Here is a 19,893-nt window from a genome sequence, read left to right on the forward strand (position 1 = left end):
TTGGCACACAAACAGTTCACCATCATATGTCTTCGTGAAGTGAGTGGGGTCGAGAGAACCAGGTATGAAGCCTTTGCTCTTCAGGAAGTATTTGAGTGTGTCATACCAGGCCCGAGGGGCTTGTTTGAGGCCATACAGTGCCTTGTTGAGCTTGTATACCATGTCAGGATGTTTTGGATCTTCAAAGCCAGGAGGTTGTGCAACATACACTTCTTCTTCAATCTTGCCATTGAGGAAGGCGCTCTTCACATCCATTTGATAAAGAAGTATGTTGTGATGATTTGCATAGGCCAGCAGTATGCATATGGCTTCAAGTCTAGCCACAGGAGCAAATGTTTCATCGAAGTCAATGCCTTCCACTTGAGTATATCCTTGAGCAACGAGACAAGCTTTGTTTCTGACAACTTGACCATGCTCATCTTGCTTGTTGTGGTATATCCATTTGGTGCCTATTATGTTGTGCTTCCGAGGATTGGGACGCTTGACCAGTTCCCATACATTATTCAGCTCAAACTGTTGAAGCTTGTCTTGCATAGCTTGAATCCATTCAGGTTCCATGAAGGCTTCTTCAACTTTCTTGGGTTCTGTTATTGAGACGAATGCGAAGTGCCCATAGAAATTTGCTAGCTGAGTTGCCCTTGAACGAGTGAGTGGACCGGGTGCATTGATGCTATCAATTATTCTTTCAATCTGCACTTCATTGGCAACGCGAGGATGTACAGGGCGAAGATTTTGCTCTTGCTGATCATTGTCGTTGTTAGAAGGAATGTCTTCAGGCTGAGCATTGTCTTCATGTTGATCAGGTGCTGAGATGATAAGTTCTTCTTCAGGATGAGCTTCAGAAGGTATAATTTCTCCAGTTCCCATTAGCTTGACTGATTCACTGAATGGAACTTCATCTAGCACATTTGGCAGTTGCTCTCTTTGTGAACCGTTGGTCTCATCGAACCGCACATCCACTGTTTCAACCACATTGTAATGAAAGAGATTGAAGACTCTGTAGGAGTGCGAATCCTTTCCATATCCAAGCATAAAACCCTCATGTGCTTTTGGTGAAAACTTTGAGGTGTGATGTGGGTCCTTGATCCAGCACCTGGCGCCAAATACTCTGAAGTAACTGACATTTGGCTTCTTGCCAGTAAGGAGCTCATAAGATGTCTTGTTCAGAAGCTTGTGAAGATAAACATGATTGATTGTATGGCATGCAGTATCAATGGCTTCAGGCCAGAATTTTCTTGGAGTCTTGTATTCATCTAGCATCGTTCTGGCCATCTCAATGAGTGTTCTGTTCTTGCGTTCGACGACCCCATTCTGCTGTGGCGTGTACGGGGCTGAGAATTCATGTGTGATGCCCAAGGTATCAAGATATGTATCAAGGCCAGTGTTCTTGAATTCAGTGCCATTGTCACTTCTGATATGCTTTATCTTGGCGCCATAGTTGTTCATTGCTCGATTGGCGAAGCGTCTGAAGACATCCTGCACTTCAGTCTTGTAAAGGATTATGTGCACCCAAGTATATCTAGAATAATCATCAACAATGACAAAGCCATAGAGACAAGCAGTAGTAGTAAGAGTTGAGTAATGAGTGGGACCGAAAAGATCCATGTGAAGCAGTTCGAAGGGTCGAGTAGTGGTCATGATTGTCTTCGAGGGATGTTTGGCCCTCGTCATCTTTCCTGCCTCACAGGCACCGCATAAGTGATATTTCTTGAACTTGACGCCCTCGATGCCTATGACATGCTTCTTCTTTGCTAGGGTGTGTAGGTTCCTCATGCCAGCATGCCCAAGCCTCCAATGCCAGAGCCAGCATTCTGAAGCTTTTGCGAGAAGACATACGGCAAGCTGTGGTCCTGCTGAGAAATCTACCACGTACAAATCATCTTTTCGATACCCTTCAAATACTAGAGACTTGTCAGATTCCATTAGAACAAGGCAACGATATTTTCCAAATATTACGATCATGTTTAAATCGCAAAGCATTGAGACAGACATTAAGTTGAAGCCAAGGGATTCAACAAGCATGACTTTATCCATGTGTTGATCCCTTGAGATTGCAACTCTACCTAGACCCAATACCTTACTTTTACCAGTGTCCGCAAATGTGATGTGGCTCTTGTCGGATGGACATAAGGTTGAGTCCATAAGAAGGCTTCTTTTGCCAGTCATGTGATTTGTACACCCACTATCAATAATCCATTCTGAAGACGCTGGTGTCGTACCCTACAGTGCAGTTAGGGGGATAGGCTTCACGAAGAGCATTGTGAAGCAAAAACATTTGACGAACCAGTGGGTTATGAAAGCTTAGATCCAGATTAGGACTAATAGGGAGAGTGGCAAGCGATTCAGGAATGAAGTACATAGTAAGACCATTCGGGCATTTGATCTTGCGCCCTACAAGATGTTTAAGGTCCCCAGCAATAGTGTCAGACGATTTTGGTTTTCTGCTGGAGACCTTTCCCTGCAAAAGAGAGTTAAGCTTTCTTAGCCACCCACATCTTCAAGGGTGGCTTAGAAGCAATAAGTCTAAGTGCAGCATCTGAGAACTTTGGCTATGGAGCCCTAGCAAACAGTCTTGCAGGCAGACAACAATACTCATAAGAATAAGTAGAATAGTTCTTGGTCTTATGAACATGGCGGTTTGATGAACCGCTCTCATATTCATATGCCTGAGTATGGTTTCCCTGCAAAACATTTGCGTTAGTGCGACTCAGGTGAGTCCTCTGTCTGTATTAAACCTTTGGACCGTATGAAGCCTTTGGTCTGAGGTTTGTCTTCTTCACGTGAGGTGTCATGCTGACATTCACAGGAAGATTCTCCAGACACCTTTTTGGAACCCAGATCTTCTTCATAGGTGGTCCATTCCTGCAGTTAGTACTAATGTACCTGGCAAACACTTCACCATTCTGATTCTTAAACAGTTTATAGTTTGCATCAAGGGATTCATCAATGATAATGGGGTTAGCACAAGTGAAGCCAGATAGATTGGATGGATTTGCTGAAGGTTCCTTTGCAGCAACCCATGTGGTTTTGGGGCACTGCTCAGGTTTCCAGTAAGAGCCATCAGCAATCATTTTCCTTACGAACCCAACACCCTCTTTCCTCGGGTTTCGGTTCAGAATCTGCTTTTTGAGGACATCACATAGTGTCTGATGCCCTTTAAGACTTTTGTACATCCTTGTTTCAAGCAATGTCTTCAACCTAGCATTCTCATCAGCAATAGCAGTGGTATCCTCAGCAGAGGGGGTTAGTTACCACATCAATAGTTGAAGATATTGCAACAGCAGTAGCAGTAGAACATTCAGCAACAGAAGTAGCATTATCACGCTCAATGCATTTAAGACATGGTGGTTCAAATCCTTCCTGAGCGGAACTGATCTGTTTGGCGCGAAGTGACTCGTTTTCCTTTTGAAGATCTTCATGAGCCGCTCTCAATTTCTCAAGATCTTGCTTCCTTTCAAGATAATCATAGGAAAGCTTTTCATGAGTTGTTGAGAGAGTTTCAAGACGACTTTCAAGTTCCTGATACTCAACGTGAAGATTTTTTATGTCTTCAATTAAGGATTCAGATCAAGTCATTTCAGCACCTAACAGATCATCGCTTCTGTCTAACAGTTTTTGAATATGTTCCATAGCTTTCTGTTGTTCAGTTGCAATTTTAGCAAGTGTTTTGTTGCTGGGTTTTGAACCACAATCAGAGTCATCGTCACTAGATGTTTGATAGTGAGTAGTGCGTGTGTTTACCTTGGCACCGCGTGCCATGAAGCAGTAGGTAGAAGCGGAGTAGTCCTTGTCATTTGCATCGGTGTCGGTGATGAAGTCATTGTCTTCAGTGTTGAAGATGGACTTGACAACGTATGCAGTAGCCAGACTTACGACGCCTGAATCGGACTCCTCCTCAGACTCCACCTCCGCCTCCTCAGAAGCGGACTCCTCCTCTGAATCCATTTCCATGCCAACAAACGCACATGCCTTGCCAGATGAGCTCTTCTTGTGTGATGAAGACTTTGAGGAAGACTTGGAAGAAGACTTTGAGTATTTCTTCTTCTTCTTGTCGTCAGAGTCATATTCCTTGCTCTTTTCTTCTTTTTGTTATCATTGTCCCACTGTGGACACTCAGAGATGAAGTGGCCAGGTTTCTTGCACTTGTGACATGTTTTGTTCTTGTAGTCGTGAGTAGAAGCTTCATCATTCCTTGAGCTTGATCGGGAAGACTTTCTGAAACCATTCTTCTTGGTGAATTTTTGGAACTTCTTCACAAGCATAGCAAGTTCCCTTCCAATGTCTTCAGGATCATCCGAACTGCTGTCAAATTCTTCTTTAGATGAGGAGACAGCTTTTGCATTCAAGGCACGAGTTCGCCCATAGTTTGGACCGTAGATATCTCTTTTCTCAAAAAGCTGAAACTCATGTGTGTTGAGCCTCTCAAGTATGTCAGACGGCTCGAGTGTCTTGAAATCAGGACGTTCTTGAATCATCAGGGCTAGGGTGTCAAACGAACTATCAAGTGATCTCAGTAGTGTCTTGACGACTTCATGTTTGGTGATCTCAGTAGCGCCGAGGGCTTGAAGCTCATTTGTGATGTCAGTGAGTCGATCAAATGTGAGCTGGACATTCTCATTGTCATTTCGCTTGAAGCGGTTGAAGAGGTTGCGAAGGACACTGATTCTCTGATCTCTCTGGGTTGAGACGCCTTCATTGACCTTGGAGAGCCACTCCCAGACTAGCTTAGATGTTTCCAAAGCACTCACACGGCCATACTGTCCTTTGGTCAGATGACCACAGATGATATTCTTGGCAGTAGAGTCCAGTTGAACGAACTTCTTGACATCAGCAGCAGTGACACCTTCTCCAGCCTTGGGAACGCCGTTCTTGACGACATACCCTAGGTCGACGTCAATGGCTTCAAGATGCATGTACATCTTATTCTTCTAGTAGGGATATTCAGTTCCATCGAAGATGGGGCACGCAGCGGAGACTTTAATTATCCCTGCAGTCGACATAGCTAAAACTCCAGGTGGTTAAACCGAATCACACAGAACAAGGGAGCACCTTGCTCTGATACCAATTGAAAGTGTGTTATATCGACTAGAGGGGGGGTGAATAGGCGATTTTTATGGAAGTCTTCAAAACGTGGAAATTATGAAGACAAACGATAGAAATAAACCTATTACCCTGCAGCGGAAGGTAGACTACACTAGGCAAGCCATAGTCAAGTATTCAATAGAGTGAAAGCACAATGACTAATAGCAGCAATGTAGTATGGATCAGGTAGTAAGATATTGTGAAGCCACACAGAACACGCAGTCACTCAGTGAAGACAAAAGATAGTGCGAACATACAATGACTTCACAAGGAGTAACAGTAAGTAAGGGGAAGGGAAGATGAAACCAGTGACTCGCTGAAGACAATGATTTGTTGGACCAGTTCCAGTTGCTGTGACAACTGTACGTCTGGTTAGGGCGGCTAGGTATTTAAACCTTAGGTCACACAGTCCCGGACACCCAGTCCTGAACACGCAGCGCATGACACCCGGTCCTCACCATATTCCCCTTGAGCTAAGGTCACACAAACCTCGCCCAATCACTCTGGTAAGTCTTCAAGGTAGACTCCCAAACCTTCACAGACTTCATTCACCGGCTATTCACAATGTCTCTTGGATGCTCAAAACGCGACGCCTAACCGGCTGGAGGATGCACAGTCCTCAAGTGTAATAAGTCTTCAGATCACACAGACAAGAAGACTTAAGTGATGCCTAATTCTCTTTGGCTCTGGGTGGTTAGGGCTTTATCCTCGCAAGGAATTCTCTCTCAAAGGCTTCGAGGTGGGTTGCTCTCAAACGACAAAAGCCGTACTCTGAATCTGAGCAGCCAACCATTTATGGTTGTAGGGTATGGGCTATTTATAGCCACTTGGCAACCCGACCTGATTTGTCCGAAATGACCCTGGGTCACTAAGGAACTGACACGTGTTCCAACGGTTAGATTTCAAACTCACACGGCAACTTTACTTGGGCTTCAAGCAAAGCTGACTTGCCCGACTCTGGACAAGATTCGCTCTCAAAGTCTTCACTCGAAGACATAGGTTTTGTTTAAGAATCACTTCAGTCATTCTGACTAGTTCTCTTGGACCCCACTTAACAGTACGGTGGTTCCTATGACTCAACACAGAAGAAAGAGAACTACGAAAGATCTAAGTCTTCGAGCTCCATAGGCTTCATGTGGTGTCTTCTCTTGTCATAGTCTTCAATGTGAATATCTTCATATACCACCTTTGACTTCAATGTCTTCATACATTTTTATGGGTCATCTCTAGTAGGAAAACCGAATCAATGAGGGACTTCTACCTGTGTTATCCTGCAATTCTCACAAACACATTAGTCCCTCATCTAGGTTTGTCGTCAATACTCCAAAACCAACTAGGGGTGGCACTAGATGCACTTACAGCTCTAATACCACTTGTAGGATCGATAAGAGGTGTCTAGAGGGGGGTGAATAGACTCTTAGCAAGGAAAGTTGCAGTTTTTAAATTCTTTAAGTTGAAGTGGAGTTTTAGCACAAGTTCAAACATTTGCAATACATATCAAGCAAGCATGACAAAAGTATATGATCAGCGGAAAGTAAATCATGCAAGTTGCAAGAACGTAAAGGGATGGGATTTGAGTGTGCAAGCGCAGTTGGAGACACGGAGATTTTTGACGTGGTTTCGATAGGTGGTGCTATCGTACATCCACGTTGATGGAGACTTCAACCCACGAAGGCTAATGGTTGCACGAGTCCATGGAGGGCTCCACCCATGAAGGGTCCACGAAGAAGCAACCTTGTCTATCCCACCATGGCCATCGCCCAGGAAGGACTTGCCTCTCTAGGGTAGATCTTCACAAAGTAGGCGATCTCCTTGCCCGTACAAACTCCTTGGTTCAACTACACAATCTTGACGGAGGCTCCCAAGTGACACCTAACCAATCTAGGAGACACCACTCTCCAAAAGGTAACAGACGGTGTGTTGATGATGAACTCCTTGCTCTTGTGCTTCAAATGATAGTCTCCCCAACACTCAACTCTCTCTCATAGGATAGGATTTGGTAGAATGATGATTTGAGTGGAAAGCAACTTGGGAAAGGCTAGAGATCAAGATTTATGTGGTAGGAATGGAATGTCTTGACCTCAACACAAGTGTAGGTGGTTCTCTCTCAGAAAACGTATGTTGAAAGTGTAGGCATGTTCTGATGGCTCTCTCTACAAATGAAGAGTGGGTGGAGGGGTATATATAGCCTCCACACAAAATCTAATCGTTACACACAAATCATCAAACTCGGTGGGACCGAATCATAAAACTCGGTCGGACCGATTTGATTCATAATGTGACCGTTAGGCATTTCGGTGGGACCGACATGATCAACTCGGTGGGACCGATGTGCTAGGGTTAAGGTAAAGCCTCATCTCGATTGGACCGATTACACAAACTCGGTGGGACCGATTTTGGTAATAAGCAAAACAGAGAGTTTGCCAATCAAACTCGGTGAGACCGATTGCATATTTCGGTGCGACCGAAATTAATGCAATAGGCAACAGAGAGTTTGCAAGCCCATCTCGGTGAGACCGAGATCCCATCGGTGAGACCAAATTTATTAGGGTTTCTGGCAGTGGCTATGTCAAGATAACTGGGTGGCGTCGGATAAGAAATTTTGGTAGGGCCGAGTTTGACTTTTGGTTTGAGACATATGTGGATTTGAGAAAGTAGTTGAGGGCTGTGGAGCATATCACTAAACACTTTGAGCAAGCAAGCCATTAAGCAACACCTCATCCCTTCTTAATAGTATTGGCTTTCCTATGGACTCAATGTGATCTTGGATCACTGAAACAGAAAAGGTAGAGTCCTGAGCTTCGAGCTTGAGTCAATCCTTTGTCCTTATCATCTCGAAAGGGTTCCAGATCCTCTAGTCCATGCCACTCCATTGTTGAACTTATCTGAAACAACGGCGTGCTCTCTGGGCTGCTCTCCACCACCACCAGCGGCGTGCTCGAGGTGCCCGCCGGGGGCTGGCCGTCCGCCGAGCCCTTCACCCTCTTCTCCACCCTCTGGGCCAGCGTCTCCCTGTCCCTGAGAGCATGAAGACAAATCAAGAAAAGTGGCACGGTCCAAAGGGACGGAGGTGACAAAAGTCAGGGCACTTACTCATCCTCCGCTTCTTCTTCTGCCGCCTTCATCTTCCTCCTCGGGCTAAGGGACCCGAGGTCGAAGAAGACCTCCATGTCGTCGCATGCGGGAGGAGGGGAAACAGGTGGAGTAGGGGGACTCTTGTACGGAGAAGGGGCAGCTGCTTTCTTCTTCGTCACAGCGAGCTTCACCGCCTTCCCCGCCGCCGTGGCCCTTGTCTGATGCATGGGCACCTCCAGAGTTTGTTGCGGCTGTGCGGCCCTACCGGACCGGACCGGCTCTCTGGAGACGGCCCACCGCAGGACATGCCCTCTCCCCGTGGCTGGGGGGTGGGGTCGACAGCTTCAGCCTCCTCCTCGGACGGCTCATTGTCGTCATCATCAATGAGAGGGGCTCCGGTGCCGGCGCTGCTGGCCTTCCCAGTGGATTCCGCCCACTGGGCAAGCTCCTTCTCCTTCGCGGCTGTCGCAGCCTCGTCCTCCACGCCGCCAGCGCTGACGGCCTCCCTGGTGAACTCCGCCTCCGCCGCCCTGGCGGTGATGTAGTCCAACTCCGCCTGGGTGGTGTCCTGGACGAGCAGCGGCTCAGCACGGACATACCCCTCCACCAAGGTGTCGAAGAACTCCTGCACCTTTTCCTCCTCTGGCTGGGCCCAATTCGGGTTGAGGCCGTGCGCGTTGAAGTCCGGCATCATGGCAATGATGTCGGACTGGCGAGAATTGTTGCTCAGCGGGACTACCCCCGCCGGCAACCCAAACAAGGGCCCCTTGGTGACCATGCCGGCCTTCACGGCCTTGTCGGACCTCTCGGCTCTGCCGTCGCAGCTCACGTTGAGTTGAAAGAGCCGCGAGCAGAAGTGAGCATGCGCCAACACTGTGAAGTTGTGGTTCAGGCCAAGGCGGAGCCGCATGATGTCGGCCGCGTTGCTGAAAAGCCAAGCCGGCCTCCCCTTGTTGTGTAGAGGAGCGATGCGGCAGCAGATGAAATCTGCCCCATCATCTCCGGGGTGAGCCCGGCAGTGGCAAGGCGGTGGATCTTGGTGGTCACGACTGTATCCTGGGCATCGACGTCGCTCCAGTCATCTCTGTGATCCAGCGGCGCCTGGCGAACCTGGGAGAACTCATGTGGGTCCTCCTCCTCAATCCAGCACCACCGGCTCCGCCACTCCTCCCACCTCTCCTTCTGGGCACCCTCTAGATACGTCCCCCTCTCCAGGGCCCTTGGGATCCAAGTGACGCAACCAGAGCTGGCACCTCCCCTCTGGATCTGAGGGTAAAAGTAGTGGTGGAAGAGCGCTGTGCTGGGGAGCACTCCGGAAAAGCCCTCACAGAGATGGGTGAAAAGAGCCATACATGCCATGGCATTTGGAATAAAATCCAGAAGGTGAAAGCCGTAGGTGTGCATGATGTCGTTGAAGAAATCGGAGAAAGGGGGCTGAGGACGCAAGAAAAATAGTCGACGAAGAATGGGTACCGATTCAGGGCGGCCTTGGCGCAATCCGCAGGGATGACACGTGTGGCCAGGTGCCCCGTCTTATCTCCCCCCGTCTTGACCCCCCACAGCGGCTTGAAGTTGACCCGAAGGTGGACCGCGTTGACCGTCGAGGGAAAATAAGCGCGCTACGTCCGCCGCGCCGTCGACTCATTCTCCGGTGGCTTTGTCCCTCCGGCGTCCTTGGCCGCTCCCTTGCCCTTGCCAGTCTTGGGTGCCATGGCGGCTGCGAAAGGTGGAGGGGGAAGGGCAGTGAAAACGCGGTGGCGGCGAGCGAGAGTGGGGGCTTGAGAAGGAAGAAGGAAGGAACGGTGATTCCAAGATTGGAGAAGACACAGGGGGTAAATGAGCAGCGCGCCTGTGGTCGTTCCTTTTTACGGGGAAGGCACATGCCACCTCTTTACCACGATGTGACGCATGCATGCGGAAACCGCCCCACGCACGACCCCCACGTCATGCATGACCCTCCACGTCGCGCGTTCAACACGGGTCGTGGGGAAGCGCAGCGGACGGGAAATTACTGCCGTAAAAATCCGCCCCACCTGCCCGCGCACCGTTTTGGGCCTAGCCCAACAACGCGTCGCGCTTATGTGTGGCCCAGGCCCGGGGGCTCCTCTCGGTGTACAAAAGTAGGGACTCTCCTTTTGCATCCCTTAGCTTGTGCACGGGCAGTCAGAGCCGCGCCCACAGCCACACTAAGCAGGGCAGGGGAGGGATGCCGGAGCAATGCCAAGGCTAGAAACACTGAAGAACAAAGGGGAAAGATGGACTCCCCCGGCAAGACCCTTGCCGAGGCGACCTTCGCAGCCCCGACAAGAGCCTTGCCAGGGCAACTTGCCCAACACCAGCAGAGCAAGCCGCCCTTGAGCCTAGGAGTTCCAGACACCACCAACAACTACATTGAAACCAAGGCTCGGGAGGCTCCTCTGTGGTGACATGGAGATCTTTGTCAAGATCAGGAACACACAAGATCAGATGAGGACCAGAAGACGATGACCCCCTGCGAGACCCTTGCCGGGGACGACAGCGACGCCACGACAAGACCCTTCCGAGGACACCAGCAGGGCCGCAGCCAGGCCCACATCTACCAAAGCTCCACCCCCGTCCCCAAGCAGCTGCTAGCTCAACCAGCTGGGCAGGCACCTAAGTGGCGATGAGCGGCCTCTACACCGACCGAGCAAGCACCTCCATGGTGGCATGCAAGTCTTCCTGAAGGCTCCACCACTGCGCCAGCCCAGCAGCCAGCCAACGGGGCGCCATGACGCCTCGTCAGCTCAGACGCGCGTCGAAGCCAGGCGTGGTGGCGACAGCTGGGACGTGCTTCCTTGCCGTCCCTGATAAAGTGAGAGGGGCACGTCGGCAACGCATTAAATGCGTTTGTCCAACGGTGCCAGAGGATAGGGTCATCCACTGTACACCTTTCCACCTCCTGTGTGCCACTGTGGCAACCTTTTTTTCTTATAGAAGGAGGCCCGAGGTGACCAGGAGGGGGATTCAGATCTTTTGGGCAAAGTTGCACCCTGTAGCTAGCTCAAGAACACAAGAACACTCTCAATATGTCATAGCCCCAGTTCAGCCCTTGCTTGACTTTGCTTGTTCATCATGCCATCATGTTTAAATTCCAAAGAAATTTGAAATGGGGATTGCCTAAACCCCTAGCATCAAAGGAATTCACTAGGTTCACCTAAAATATTTTCAGTAAATCCAAATGGCTTTCAAAAATGTTCATCATTTATGGAAAATGTTGTAAACAATACCAGAGGTGATGCACATTTTTCCATGACATATTTGGGCTCTGAATTAAATCATACCTTATTTGCATTTGGGCATTTAAATATTATATATTATTCTAAATGTCCAAATATTCATGAACTGAAATGTTTGCTGTTGGAAATAATCCAAACAGTGGCCATAAGAAGTATCATGATTTTTGAAAATGCTCTGGCATTTTTAATAAAGTCAAAACAAACAGACAGAAAATAGAAAACAGAAATAAAAGAGAGAGAGACTTACCTGGGCACTTACCTGGCAGCCCAACTAGCCCAGCTCACTGGCCCAGCCCACCAGGCCCGTTGCCAGTCATCCCCTAGCTCCTGCCAGGAGGACGACGCCGTGTCGCCCGCGCACGCACCTGAGGATTCCACCTCCTGCTTCGTGCTAGTGGCCTCCCCTTCGAGCCTATCCGCGCCTGGAGACGCCCGCGACCCCCTGGACCCTCCCACTCACTCTCTCGATCTCCTCCCCTCTCTCCCGAAACCCCTGCCCCTCCTCTGCTCTCTTCCCGCAACACCACCATCGCCACCGCTCGCTGTTGCCGCGGCCGGAGCCACCTCCTCGCCCTCCACCCGAGTCCAGAAGCTCCGTCTCGTCTACCTCGTCCTCTCCGTCGACTCATGCGACACCGGGTGCCTCGAAGCTCCGCCCCGACGCCTTCTTCTTCCTCGGTCCGCCGAGATCGCCGGCGACCGTGTGCCCTCCTCGACGCGTCCTCGAGCCCACACACCCTCTTCGCCGCCTCCCTGTGAGCTAGTACGCCTCCTCCTGTGCTCGCCCCCTCTGTTTCTGTCCGCTAACCGCCGCCCCGCCATGGCCGAATCTCACTTCCGCTCGAGCTCGTCGCCGACGTTTCTCCGGCGACCTGTTGGTCACACGACTGTGTCCAATGGATTTGTGAGAACCCGTAGAGCCCATAGCTGCAAACCGCTGGCCATTCCGCGCACTGTGGCATCGAGTTCGTCGACGCCCGAGCTCCGGCCGCTGCCGTTCCGGTCGCCGCCGTTGATCCTAGCCACCGCAGCTCCGGCCACCACCACTGGTCGAAGCAGCTCGCTCCCAGGAGCACGTAGGAGCAAACCCCACCTCAAACCATGGGCTGTAGCGGAGTTCCGACGATCTCCGCCGCACGAAATGCTTGTCGCTGGTGAAACTCTGAGGACTGCTGACGTGGACGTCATTAGGTGCTAACCCAACCAGTTAATCACCCTAACAGCCACTGACAGCGGGCCCTACCACAGGGTCAAACCCAGTCAACATTGGGTTTGACCGGGGTTAGTCCCTGTGTCAATGACACGCCGGTCCCACCAGTCAGGTTTGACCTAGACCTGGTGTGTTGACCTACTGATGTCACACTGATGTCATGCCGACGCAATAAGCTATTTTCTGGATTTAATTTAATTCAGGAAATTCTAGAAAATGTTTAAAACTTCAAAAATTCATAGAAAATCAACCGTAGCTCAGAATGAAATGATTTATATATGAAAAATTATCAGAAAAATTCAAGGAATCTATTTATGGCATTTTCATGCATGTTAGAACAACTTATGGCTGCTGTTTAGGCAAATTCATATAAATGGAATTTAAACTCTCACATATGGAGTTTGAATTTGAACCTATGGTTCAAACCAACTCCATTTAACATGTTGCTAGTTGCATTAGCTCAAACGACAGCATATTGACATGTCATGATCATGCATCATATTGTGCGTTGCATTGATTGTGTTTCTTTCTCTGTTGCCGGTATTTGTCCCCTCTCGATAGACATGGTTTCGACGATGAGATCGATGACACCGATGAAGAACTATATTATCTTCAGGAGTGCCAGGAAAGCAAAAACCCCTTGTTCATTCCGATACAATCCCACTCTCTCGCTCCTGCTCTCTTTTACTGCATTAGGACAACAACGATTCAACTGTTACTTGCTGCGGTAGTTGAACCCCTTATCCTCTGCATGACCTGTCATTGCCACAGTAAATAGATGAAACCCACTAGCATGAGTAGGAGTTGTTTGAGCCCTGATGTGCCTACTCATTCATGCTTGTTTGTCATGCCTGCTATTGCATAGAGTTGTGTCAGGTCTGATTCATCGGGGATGAATCGGAGGTGTGTGAACATGTCCTACTGTGTGAGCTAAGTGTGTGAACATGATTTGGTAAAGGTAGCGGTGAGAGGCCATGTAGGAGTACATGGTGGGTTGTCTCATTGAAACCGTTCTTAGGAACTGAGTTCCGTGTTTGTGATCCATGAAACAATTACTACCACGCATTGGGCCCGAAACCAATGGACCCTCTCGGATTCTTGATCACCCTTGTCCTCTGTCCAGGATTGCAACTAGTTTCTCGTGTTTATAGGATATGTGTTGGCGGCCATGCGTAGCACTGACCCTAGGGGTGGGCTATGATGCGGTAGATACACCATGGTCGGGCATGCCGAGCGCCTGTTTGGTGTCTCAGAACCCTGTACACATCGTCCGGGGCCGTATGTGGAAACCTCGGCTGGACTCCCTGCGGATAGAACCTAGATAGGCGATAAACCTGGACTAGAGACTTGAATGTTTAGGTAGGCCGTGGCCGACACCCTCGTTGGGCTTCCGCTTGAAGGTTGCCGAGTACATGTCGTGTAAACGACGGTAAGTGGTGAGAGCGTGTGTGAAGAAGTACACCCCTGCAGGGTTAACATGATCTATTCAAATAGTCGTGTCCGCGGTAATGGACTTCTGGGTTGCCTATAACAGTTCATACACAAGTGAAAGTGGATACTCTAAAACTGCGCAAGATAAGTGTGAGTGCTATGGATGGCCTTCTCGTAGGGAGACGGGAGCGGATCCATAGTGGTGTATTGAATGGTGAATATGTGGACTCGTGTGCGCCACCTCAAAAGAGTTGCTTGCAGTCGTAGTTTCAGGTTAGCCACTGAGTCAAAGATGGCTTGCTGCAGTTAAACTCCACCACCCCCCTTGTTGATACCGATGCATATGTAGCTAGTTCTGATGTAATTTATGTTTTGCAGAGAGACTTCAGTCTCGCTAGTAGTTCCGCGTGGACTTCGACGTTTAGCTTGATACCTCAGCTATGATCTTGTGCCCTCGGCAGGATCTGGTAGATAGTCAGGCTTCTTAGCCTTTTTCATTTGTAGATGTCTGTACTCAGACATGTTAAGCTTCCGCATGTGCTTGATTTGTATGCTATGATTGTTGGGTCATGAGACCCATGTTTGTAATATCTCGCTCCTCGGAGCCTAATGAATAAATACTTGAGTTGTAGAGTTATGTTGTGATGCCATGTTGTATTTACACATATCGAGCATATTGTGTGTATGATTGAAATGCTTGGTATGTGTGGGATCCGACAATCTAGTTGTTTATCCTTGGCAGCCTCTCTTATGGGGAAATGTAGTCTAGTGCTTCCATGAGCCATAGTAGTCCGCTACAGCCTGGTTCACCGGAGTCCTGTTAGCCCAGCACTACTGCTCAGGACACTTGACTGGCCGGCATGTGTTTCACTTCGTTCCTGTGTCTGTCCCTTCGGGGAAATGTCACGCGGTGACATCCGGAGTCCTGCCTAGCCTGCTACAGCCCGGGTTCCCGGAGTCCTGTTAGCCCAGTGCTACAGCCCGGATTCACACGCTGCTGACCGACATGCTCGATGTGATTCATGTATGCCTGTCCCCATAGGTTAGTGCCGCTTTGGGTTCACGACTAGCCATGTCGGCCCAGGTTCTCTGTCATATCGATGCTAGCGACACTATCATATACGTGAGCCAAAAGGCGCAAACCTTGGTAAGGCGACACCCGTGGGGATACCGTGCGTGAGGCTGCAATGTGATATGAGGTGTTACCAGCTAGATCGATGTGACTTGGAATCGGGGTCCTGACAGCTTTGGTATCAGAGCCTGACTGCCTATAGGATTACCAAGGCAAACTGGTCAAAGTTGAGTCTAGAAATGCTTTAGTTATGTAAGGGAATTGATTGTGGGATGGAACATACGACTCTTTTTACTCCTTTACCTTATGTCCTTCTGATCCGAGTCAACCTCTTCTTTTCTACGGGGATTAAGAACTAGGCCTTCTCATCTATCTATCAGGATGACGTGTTACTAAACCGCAGTTGCCTAGGATTGTCGAGTTTAAGCCCGAGTTCGGTTCCTACTACTTTTGTGTGTTGGCAGTTCATCTCAGAACTTTGATATTGTGATGTTAAGTGGTTATGCCACCATTTTGCAGGATGTCTCAAATCATTTTGAGCATTTACAGCCGTTATGCTGTCCGAGTCATCCCAGGTTTCTAAATAGTCTGATGCATTTGCAAATCGCTTCTTTCTGTTCCTGATGTTCCTTTGGGCCAGTTCAACCACACTAATCTGTGAGTTGAGGTACTCTATTGCCTCGACATATATGTTGGAGATATTATTATGTCCCTAGGTGTTTTAGGGAGTCACCTAGTAATCTAGCAATGCTTTGTGTTCCCGGTGTGATGATTCTGGCCACCATTCTCGAAAGCATCCCGTGATGCCACTTAGTAGTAGGCATTCTACTCATGGGTTTTGAACCCGAGGTTCACCTATTTCATGTTGTTAGTATTTGCTAGTTCCCTCAAGATATTAGTAACCCTGTGATAGTCCTCGAGGTCTGTGGTATATCCTTCTTCCAATACCATGAACCAATATGGCAAAAGCCTTTGAACCAAAAGATCACAATAAGAGTGCTCTTAATGGGTTCTCCATTCAAGAATTGTGAATTTGCCAGTCCTACTTTTCTGCATGGGGTATCCGGAAGAAACCTATTGAACTTCATTCGACATGCTAAACCATGCATCCACAACTCAGAAAATCATATGTTCTTTGGGGTTGTCCCTCTTTAGTTATTTCCTGGCCCTCGTCTATCAATTGATAGTCAAGAGTATGTGTGCATTCGTTCGTCGATGCCTAATTATTCTTGTGGTCTGTCAAGCCATTCTATTTTGGAATGACTAGGAGAAACAAACTATAGCACCTCATCCATATCTAGGATTGGGTCAAAGTAGTTATGTCCCGCAGATCAAAATGCCAATCCATCTTTTGTTTTGTTCTACCTTGGAGTGTTGCCCTCTTTATGTCAGGAATATCATAGGAATTGCACCACCTCCTATGAACTCTTGATATAGTGATACTTCTCGCCATGATCGTTCATTGCTAGGTCTCCGTGTTATTGTAACCAGAATACCGACAAGTGAATCGTGGTGTGTGAAATCAATACTCCTAGCAACTCCGTTGCTTGGTAGTTAATGGACAATATTCTCATTCTTAGCGTGTTGGTTATTGAATCATCATTCGAAGATAGATTGCGCTACCTAGTCCTTATTTCTAGTGCACTCTTTGATCAATGAGTTAGGATTATTCAATCCCTTGCTATCTTGATCATATCATCTTGCCTTGAAAGGCAAGATTGTTCTTGAGCTTAATAACATATCGGTGGTTCGTAATATTCCGAATATCTTCTCGGAGGTATTACCAGGTTGTCACCTGACCGCTATGTTGAGTTCGTGATCAAGTTGGTTTCTTATAAACCACCCTTTTCTCCAAGAATCTGTGTTGGATACCCCTGAGCTAGTTGGTTTGGCTAAACAACAACTTGGAGAGTTGGAAGATAAAAGCTTGTCCGACTTAGTTCATTTTAAGGGATATCTTGTAAGTGTGTTGAAGAAAGATGGCATTTTCATCGATTGACCCTTGTGATCAGTTAATGGACCTATCATCTTATCCAATCTTTGATTTGAGTATGGGCTATCCTCAAATCAAATCAGAACCAACGATATTTGCAATGTTGTCTTACTCGTGGTTGATCCCTCGAGCATACACCATTACATCTTTTGGTCTGACCAATGCTATCACTATGTTCACATGTTGGTGGAAGTCCAGTGATATGGGAATTCCGATGAGTTGCTATTGAGCCAATCAGCAGCATCTTGTCTCCTCCACGATTCATGCTGAACATTGAGCTAGTGTTGGAAACTTTTGTAAGCATTACCTTCATGTCCCGTTCCTGAAATACATGTTTGGTGTAAGAAGTGACTTTCTCCAAGTTCACGTGCATTAGGTGCAAGTTGCCACCGTGAATTGGGAAAGATTGTTTTTGCTTTCTCTGAAATCATCCCAAGTTAGTCATGCATGTGTGAAGTATTCCATGGTTTGATAGGCTCGCTACCTCCACTCCATGTGTAATTCCTAACACCCAAGCCACTGATTGACTTGTTCAAGGAAATAAAGTCTAGCGCGCGTAAAGACTTCGAAATCCTTGATGATGGATCCTAACCTGAACTCGATAGTGTTCTATTATAAGACTACTACGTGGTCATGCTTGTCTTGGACAGCGTGTTCACAGGTTTGTAGCAGAACCAGCTCATGTTTGGAGCATGCTATCGTAGTTCATTTTCCTGAGAATCCCGCAACGTCATCTCTTCGGTTAGTGTTGCAAATTTTCTTTTCCAGACATGCTGTCTGAAATGTCCTGTTACCAACCAGATCTGAATCTCAGACATATATGATGGTTGGAACTAGTTCAAGATCTATGATGTAGGTTCCAACAAGGTTGATGTTGGCCGACACACCTAGCCGGAAGATCTATCATTGTAGTATCTTGATTGAGCTATTTGACCATCTTCTCCATGAGGATTTAGTGCAACATATTCTAGAAGTTGTTCCTTACGGATCCTTGTACTCCCAGTTTCTTCGATTATGCAATAACCATCCAAACGGTGGAATCACTCTCGTTGAGTTATTCCCAGTTACCAGAATCATTCCCAGCATTTGCATTTTGTTCCCAGCTTGCACTGCCATTGTGCCAATTCCCATGAGCTGCCCTCTCAGTAATTGTTGTTTAGGATCATTTTCAGAAGTGGTCCTGTCATGGGTCCCATCCATTTCCGGTGATAAGCAAAAGTCATCCATTGCGTTGTCTTCAACAAGGTAGTCCACATCATCCATTCTGGCATGGGTATGCCATTCGTTCGAATTCATTCACACGATCATTTGTGATTGCCTTAGGCTAGCATAAAGAATTTCAATGATCTTTGTATCAAAAGTAATTCGTTTTGCCACTTAAGGGAATACTTCTGCGAGTCACCTTCCTTAAGATGTCTCATTATGGTATCATGGCAACTCAACTCCTCGCTACATTGACAACCGTTCACCACCTTCTTAGGTGTGGAATTGTTGCCTACCTAGTGAACCTTTGTCATGTGTTTCACTCCATCCCTCTGGACGTATGCTTTGTGTCTCAGCTCGAGAGTTGTTTCAGCGTCTCGCTCCATGAGTTGATCTTGAGTTGTTCAATCTTCGATAAGATCGATCCTTCTGGAGTTTTCTCTTTCCTCTCATTGTCATGTTAGTTGGAGTTCTCGGGGCAAGACATCGAGACAATGATGGTGATCGAATCAACAACCTTATGAGGTGCAACCTGGATCGTGAAGATTATGTTAGCTTGTGTTCCCCCCTTCACCTTACCCTACGCTTGAATCTCGGGACGAGATTCTTGTTTAGTGGGGGTGAGCTGTCACAGCCCCAGTTCAGCCCTTGCTTGACTTTGCTTGTTCATCATGCCATCATGTTTAAATTCCAAAGAAATTTGAAATGGGGATTGCCTAAACCCCTAGCATCAAAGGAATTCACTAGGTTCACCTAAATTATTTTCAGTAAATCCAAATGGCTTTCAAAAATGTTCATCATTTATGGAAAATGCTGTAAACAGTACCAGTGGTGATGCACATTTTTCCATGACATATTTGGGCTCTAAATTAAATCATACCTTATTTGCATTTGGGCATTTAAATATTATATATTATTCTAAATCTCCAAATATTCATGAACTGAAATGTTTGCCGTTGGAAATAATCCAAACAGTGGCCATAAGAAGTATCTTGATTTTTGAAAATGCTCTCACATTTTCAATAAAGTCAAAACAAACAGACAGAAAATAGAAAACATAAATAAAAGAGAGAGAGACTTACCTGGGCACTTACCTGGCAGCCCAGCTAGCCCAGCTCGCTGGCCCAGCCCACCAGGCCCGTTGCCAGTCATCTCCTAGCTCCTGCCAGGAGGACGACGCCATGTCGCCCGCGCACGCACCTGAGGATTCCACCTCCTGCTTCGTGCTGGCGGCCTCCCCTTCGAGCCTATCCGCGCCTGGAGACGCCCGCGACCCCCTGGACCCTCCCGCTCACGCTCTCGAGCTCCTCCCCTCTCTCCCGAAACCCCTACCCCTTCTCTGCTCTCTTCCCGCAACGCCACCATTGCCGCTGCTCGCTATTGCCGCGGCCGGAGCCACCTCCTCGCCCTCCACCCGATTCCAGAAGCTTCGTCTCGTCTACCTCGTCCTCTCTGTCGACTCACGTGATGCCGGATGCCTCGAAGCGCCGCCCCCGACGCCTTCTTCTTCCTCGGTCCGCCGAGATCGCCGGCGACCGTGTGCCCTCCTCGACGCGTCCTCGAGCCCGCA

Source organism: Triticum aestivum, chromosome 7A (genome assembly GCF_018294505.1).
Source record: "Triticum aestivum cultivar Chinese Spring chromosome 7A, IWGSC CS RefSeq v2.1, whole genome shotgun sequence".
Taxonomy (NCBI): Eukaryota; Viridiplantae; Streptophyta; class Magnoliopsida; order Poales; family Poaceae; genus Triticum; species Triticum aestivum.